Source organism: Lepeophtheirus salmonis, chromosome 13 (assembly GCF_016086655.4).
Source record: "Lepeophtheirus salmonis chromosome 13, UVic_Lsal_1.4, whole genome shotgun sequence".
Classification (NCBI taxonomy): domain Eukaryota; kingdom Metazoa; phylum Arthropoda; class Copepoda; order Siphonostomatoida; family Caligidae; genus Lepeophtheirus; species Lepeophtheirus salmonis.
Window position 1 is genome coordinate 21,042,906 of NC_052143.2, and position 5,704 is coordinate 21,048,609.

General features: G+C 32.4%; 1 long non-coding RNA gene across 1 annotated transcript; it reads left to right on the forward strand.

Annotated features, from left to right (window-relative positions):
• Nucleotides 1-1,169: 1,169 nt before the first annotated feature.
• On the forward strand, nt 1,170-3,623 carry LOC139906971 (uncharacterized). Its single transcript, XR_011783252.1, has 3 exons — nt 1,170-1,239; nt 1,435-1,674; nt 1,977-3,623. It is a non-coding gene; the product is annotated as an uncharacterized lncRNA (long non-coding RNA).
• Nucleotides 3,624-5,704: the final 2,081 nt, after the last annotated feature.

A 5,704-nucleotide genomic window follows, 5' to 3' on the forward strand; every position in this document is an offset into this window, starting at 1 on the left:
ACAGGGCAAAAGTTGATTTTTGAGGGGTGGGTGAGAGTAATATATCTTTCTAATAATGTATGTAGTACGCCTTTTATTGTTCTGCTGAAACTTATATCATTTGAATTATAAGTCTAAATACTATTGTCCGTATCATTTTTTGCAAAGAAAATTCACTCTTCAGTTTGCCAACCCAAAAAAGAAAAAAAACAATTTTCTTCACTGTAGGGGGTTTCCATATTAAATAAAATAATTTGTTAAATTCAGAGGATATGTTGCTTGACATACTTAATGTCCAAAAATATGGTTAAGGTCAACCATATTTCTTTTAACATAATATTTGAGATAAATAAAGTATTTTGTTCCGTAACTCAAAATCCATCAATTAATGCATCCATCAGATGACTAGTTTGTGAGCTACAATCCAAACGCAAGACTCTTCAGAACGACTTTTGATCAATTTCAATATACAGAGGATAGGTTTTTTTCTTGTTATAAATAAGAATTGGTTTGTTGAGTTTTAAATTATTTTATATTCTAAATCAGTCTGACAACAACACATGATGGAGTAGTTAATAATTTAAATTTAAACTATAGTGCTTTGCAAATAAATGAAGATTTTTTCAAGTTGCTATATCTCGGCTCCCACTTTATATTTTGCACTAAAAATTGTTTTGTTGATCCCGGCTGAACTACTTATTTCATATGAGAAAGCCAAAGCCAAAAATAACGACTTCATTCAATAAATTGATATGTTCTTATTTACCCAGGTATTTTACTCTATATATTTTCATTGACTTTATTAAATTTCTGATACATTGGGAAAAAAATATGTTTTTTTTTTTCTAACCATCTAGTATAATTTGCAACTGAACAAAAAAAGAGATTTTTTTTTTTTAAAGTTCTGTGGTAGAATAACATTTCTTTAGCCATTTGCAAAAAGAGACTATTTGGCAAACCCCCAAAAAAATGAGTTTAATAATATTATCCGGGTAACAATAGATGGAAATTTTGATGCTGCAGTTATTTTTTTTTGACAAAATTAAATATTTTTCCATATTTCAAAAGAAACAGATATACTGACTATAATGTGCTATGTATCTATTTAGTGTGAAACAATGCTATATGCCATTAGAGTTTATTTCTTTTTCTCACCTAATCATACAACATAGTGTTACATTCTTATTGGTTTCTTGACTGCTGTCTCAGAAATGGAGGGAAACGCTTTTGTTCACTCAACAAATTTGTAAACATTAGCAAGTAATTTATCAACAATTTTACAATACCAATAACATAGATTATCTAACGATTTGTAATGATGTAGAGATGAATGTCGCCATCAAAAGTTTATAGTGGAAAATTACTATATATAATACTATTTACAAAATAATGTAATAGATTATCACAATTCTCTATCTGGGGAAAAATTTACTCATATATGTTTTTTCTTTCAAGGTTTTGATAAAGTTTCATAAGTGATCGAATTCGTATGTACAGATAAATTGCCGAACTGTTGGGGAAAATGATGTCACTTAATAACTGCCATATTATTTTGAAGACCAAGGGTAGTTGCAACACTTTTTGATTTTGCCTAAATTGAAGAGAGTTACTTGGATGTACTTAGATCCGACAAAATTTAACGGTTACGACACTATTGCATTAAGCTTCACATTACCTCAATTTTTCCCTCACAAGGTAGGTTTGAGTTGTGGTAAAGTTGTATTAACTAACAGAAAATGATTCAATAATTCAAATTGTATATGTTTCTGCCAAGAAATAGCTTCACCCATCAAAGTCAATATTTATTCATCATCTCAAATAAAAGTGTAAAAAAATGCATGTTAATTGGATCTGTATTATATTATGTAATTGTAATATAAATCTATCAAATATTGTTCAGTGTTGTAAAAAGAAATCTGTTATTATTAATGGATATTTTAAATATTTTAATTTTACTATTTTTTTCCCATTTATATTTGACTCCTTGGCAATACCAGGTCGTCCGAAATGGATATACCACTAGTATAGATTAATTTATTGAGGTATATTAACTGTAATTCGTAAATTTCCGATGTTTGACGCTACACCTGATTTTTAAGGCTTCGAATGAGCTATTGCAATTGCCTTTATCATTTCTGTAAACAATCGAGAGGCATACAATCTACAGGGTCAGAAAGCTCATGAAAGAGGGGAAAATCCTTAAAATCGAGCCCAGTAGTTGAAAGCCGACCAAACTGATCCTAGAAGTGGCAAGAAGCTGTTACAAGCCAAGCTTGTCATGTCAATGGCCAAATTTGCCAAAAAGAAGTCCGTGGCTCCCTCCACTGTGTCCAAGGCGATAACGAACGCCAGTAGAAAGTCCAACAGGTACGTGGAAAGACCATTAATGCATCAACAGCAACCAGATGTGCGTATGGAGCTGACCAAACGCCTCCTAAACGACCTAAAGCGTCATGGCAACTGTGTGATCTTCTTCTTAGATGAAAAAACATTCACTGTCGACCTTGTCTTCAACAAGCAGAACAATTGTGTTGTTTGCATTGAAGACACTTCTGAATACCTCCCCCACGTATCCAAGACAAAACATCCGGCCACTGTGATGATGCTTGGGGTTGTAGCTTCGACCAGAGACAAAATGCTGCCGATTTTGTTCAAGATTGGTACAGAGTGTCTGCAGCCGAATACTTGGAGATCTTGAAGACCAATGTACTCCCGTAGGTCCTCAAGATTACCAAAATGTCCAGCTATGCGTCTTACATCTTCCAACCGGATGGGGCACCCACCCACACAGCCAATTTTTGTTCAAGCCTGGATGGAATAGAACATGGAGTTATGGCCCAAGAACTTTTGGCCTCCCCAGAGCCCCAATCTGAATCCTTTGGAATACTCTATTTGGTGGTAAGTCGAGTCATAGTCCTTTAGATTACGCCAAAGTAATGTCACCGACCTGAATTCTTACATGGAAAAGAAGCGGAAGCTCATGAGAAGGGACTACATTGCCAGAGTGTGCTCCACCTTCCGTAGCCGCTTGAAGGCCGTCCTTGAGAGCAATGGAGGTCAAATTCATAAATAATGTATATAATTGTGGGCTCAATAAATGTCTTTGATTTATTTATCACGTCTGACTTAAATGAAACTCAGGAGGAGCAAAAGTTTGCTCATGTTGATTAGTGGTACATTCATTTCGCAAGACACAGTATTTACATTATTTTATCCGCATGTTCGACAATTGGTTAGAGCGTAGTCTATCTTTGACATCAAAACACTAGAACAAATCGACAAAACCAGAATATTACCGGATTGGTTGTTTCCATATTAGTACCATAAACACTATTCACATTTTCAGCCACCTGGCTTGCTTTTTCCTGTTGTTCGAAGAAAAACAGTAAAATAAAGCGTATTTTCTCTTTGTTTGGTCTCCATCTTAGACGTGTGCTCAAACTATACTGAGTCAAACAATCATAAAATTGTATAAAGGTTTTTTAGTGCGGAATCTTATCTTTTTGATCCCATCTGACGTAAATCTATCCCACTTATAAAACGTGAGGTACACATAATTAAAGCCATTTATTGGAAAGATAATTGTTTCTTTTTACTACACGTACCTATCATAACAGGATTAAAATCTTATCCAATATTTTTATTTCATATTAATGATTTTTTTAGATTAGATCCTTCAAATTTAATTACACATGAGGAGGAAAGTCCCCTGCTTAAACAAATTTCTATTCGTTCAAAATTTGATTTGTTATTTTTTTTTTTTTTTTTTTTTTTGCTTAATGGAGCATATATAACACTTTTCAAGCTATTATCAGGATTGAAAAGTATTTTTCCACGCCAAGAAGAACTGCAAATTTACAATACAAAATTGTATTTGATCCATTGCTTTAGAAATAACAAAAGTAACGTCATACATTGCACAATAACTTACAACCTTAAGAACAGTAATCAATAAATTTTGAGAGCTGTCTTGTAAAGGTTGAAGAATGAATTTTATTATCCTTTGCTGTCGTCATTATTATTTAATTCCTGAGGAATGAACTTCCTTTCCTACTACATGCAATTATATTCAAAACCAGATTGAAAGTTTGTGTGTGCTAATCAAAGACATTGAACATTTGTAGCGGAGTTATAATTGTAAGTCCTTGTTGGACTTAGAGTAGAATTGGGGATAGACATCAGAGTTATTCTTGCCAATGTCCTTGTGGATTTCGTTTCTCTCCTTGTCATAGCTGTTTGTAGTTGATCAAGTGAATCGCCACGAACACTAAGCTGCTCCCATCCAAAACATTATTCAAATTGTAAGGTTAACCATTTAAATTTTGCTTCTTTTTTTTACCATCACAAAATACAAACAATTTTCATCGCAATGAATTATAAAAATTGCTGACTTATTGTTTACTGAATGGAAAAGACAGATTGGTCTGGAATACTCAAAATTAGTAGATCAGTATTAAAGACAAAAAATGCTCAATAATACTATATTTTTAATTGTCATTCTAAGGATATTGTCTCTGAGTCGTGTGTACTATATCTTTGATTCAGTGAACATGTATATCTTCTGCTAAGATGTTAATAGAATCAATTTTTTAACGAATAGGCCAATTTTAGTATGGAAAATGGCACAAGTAGCTAATTCGAAATGTGAAATAGTAACTAATGGGTGTATAGAAAGAAAAACAGCATACAAGATACTAGTGGTGGTTATTCAACTTATATCGATGTATATGTTAAGACTTGGAATGTAAACTACAATTTATCTGTAGACATGAATTCTTTAATATATTATTTTATTCTATATAATTTAGCTCTTTTCTTCGATTTTAGTCTTTCAGGGCTCTGGAGAGAAAAAAGACAAGAAAAAGTATGTTTTTTGTGATGGAAAATCAACTTATATTTTTTTGAAATTAAAAATCTAATTTATGTTTCTACACTGTTCCCTAAATGTACGACAAACTGTTTTTTTAGACACAAACTTGCTGAACGAATGAACGAATCTTAAGAAATACTGTCTCTGACATTTTACACAACACTCAATATTCCGTCAAAGTTGTTTGTAAAGTATCCCTTAATATGTTAATTGAAGGTTTACGAGGTTGGTCTGAAAAGTTTTTGACCTCAACACAAAGATAATACCACCCGTAAATAAAAGTTAGTCTCATTAGTCACATCTTTCTAGCATCTATTGGACGTTACTCAACGAAGTTTTAGTCATTTTGGAAGTGCATACGCTATGTAACAGTCTTTTGAGGGAGTTGATCTAGGTGTTTTTGTTAAAATGGACGAATGAAGCATCGAGCTGTTTTACTTTTTTTGTTTTTTTGAAAGTGTAGCCTTTAAATAGATTCAAACAATAGAAAAGATATAAAGGCTTGTTGTGTTAAAATTTGCTACGTATTTGTACAGGTTACATAGATGGAAGCAGGGATGGGAGAACTGTGTAGTGTTACAAGCTGACTATGTTGAAAAATAAAATAAAAAATTCGTAAAAAATAACTTTTATCTTTATTCACCCGGAAACTTTTCAGATCACCCTTGTATGTGAGTAACTTTAAGCTAAATAAGCTTAAAACATATCCATATTTTTTCCGGTTAGATACGTAACTTCATTATATTTCTACACTTTTCCTTCGAAAAGAAAAGAAAATAAAGGCCAGTAATTAACTAGTAAGAGTAATTAAACAAGTATGTGCGTTTTTCTTCCTAACTACTGGATTATTATTTA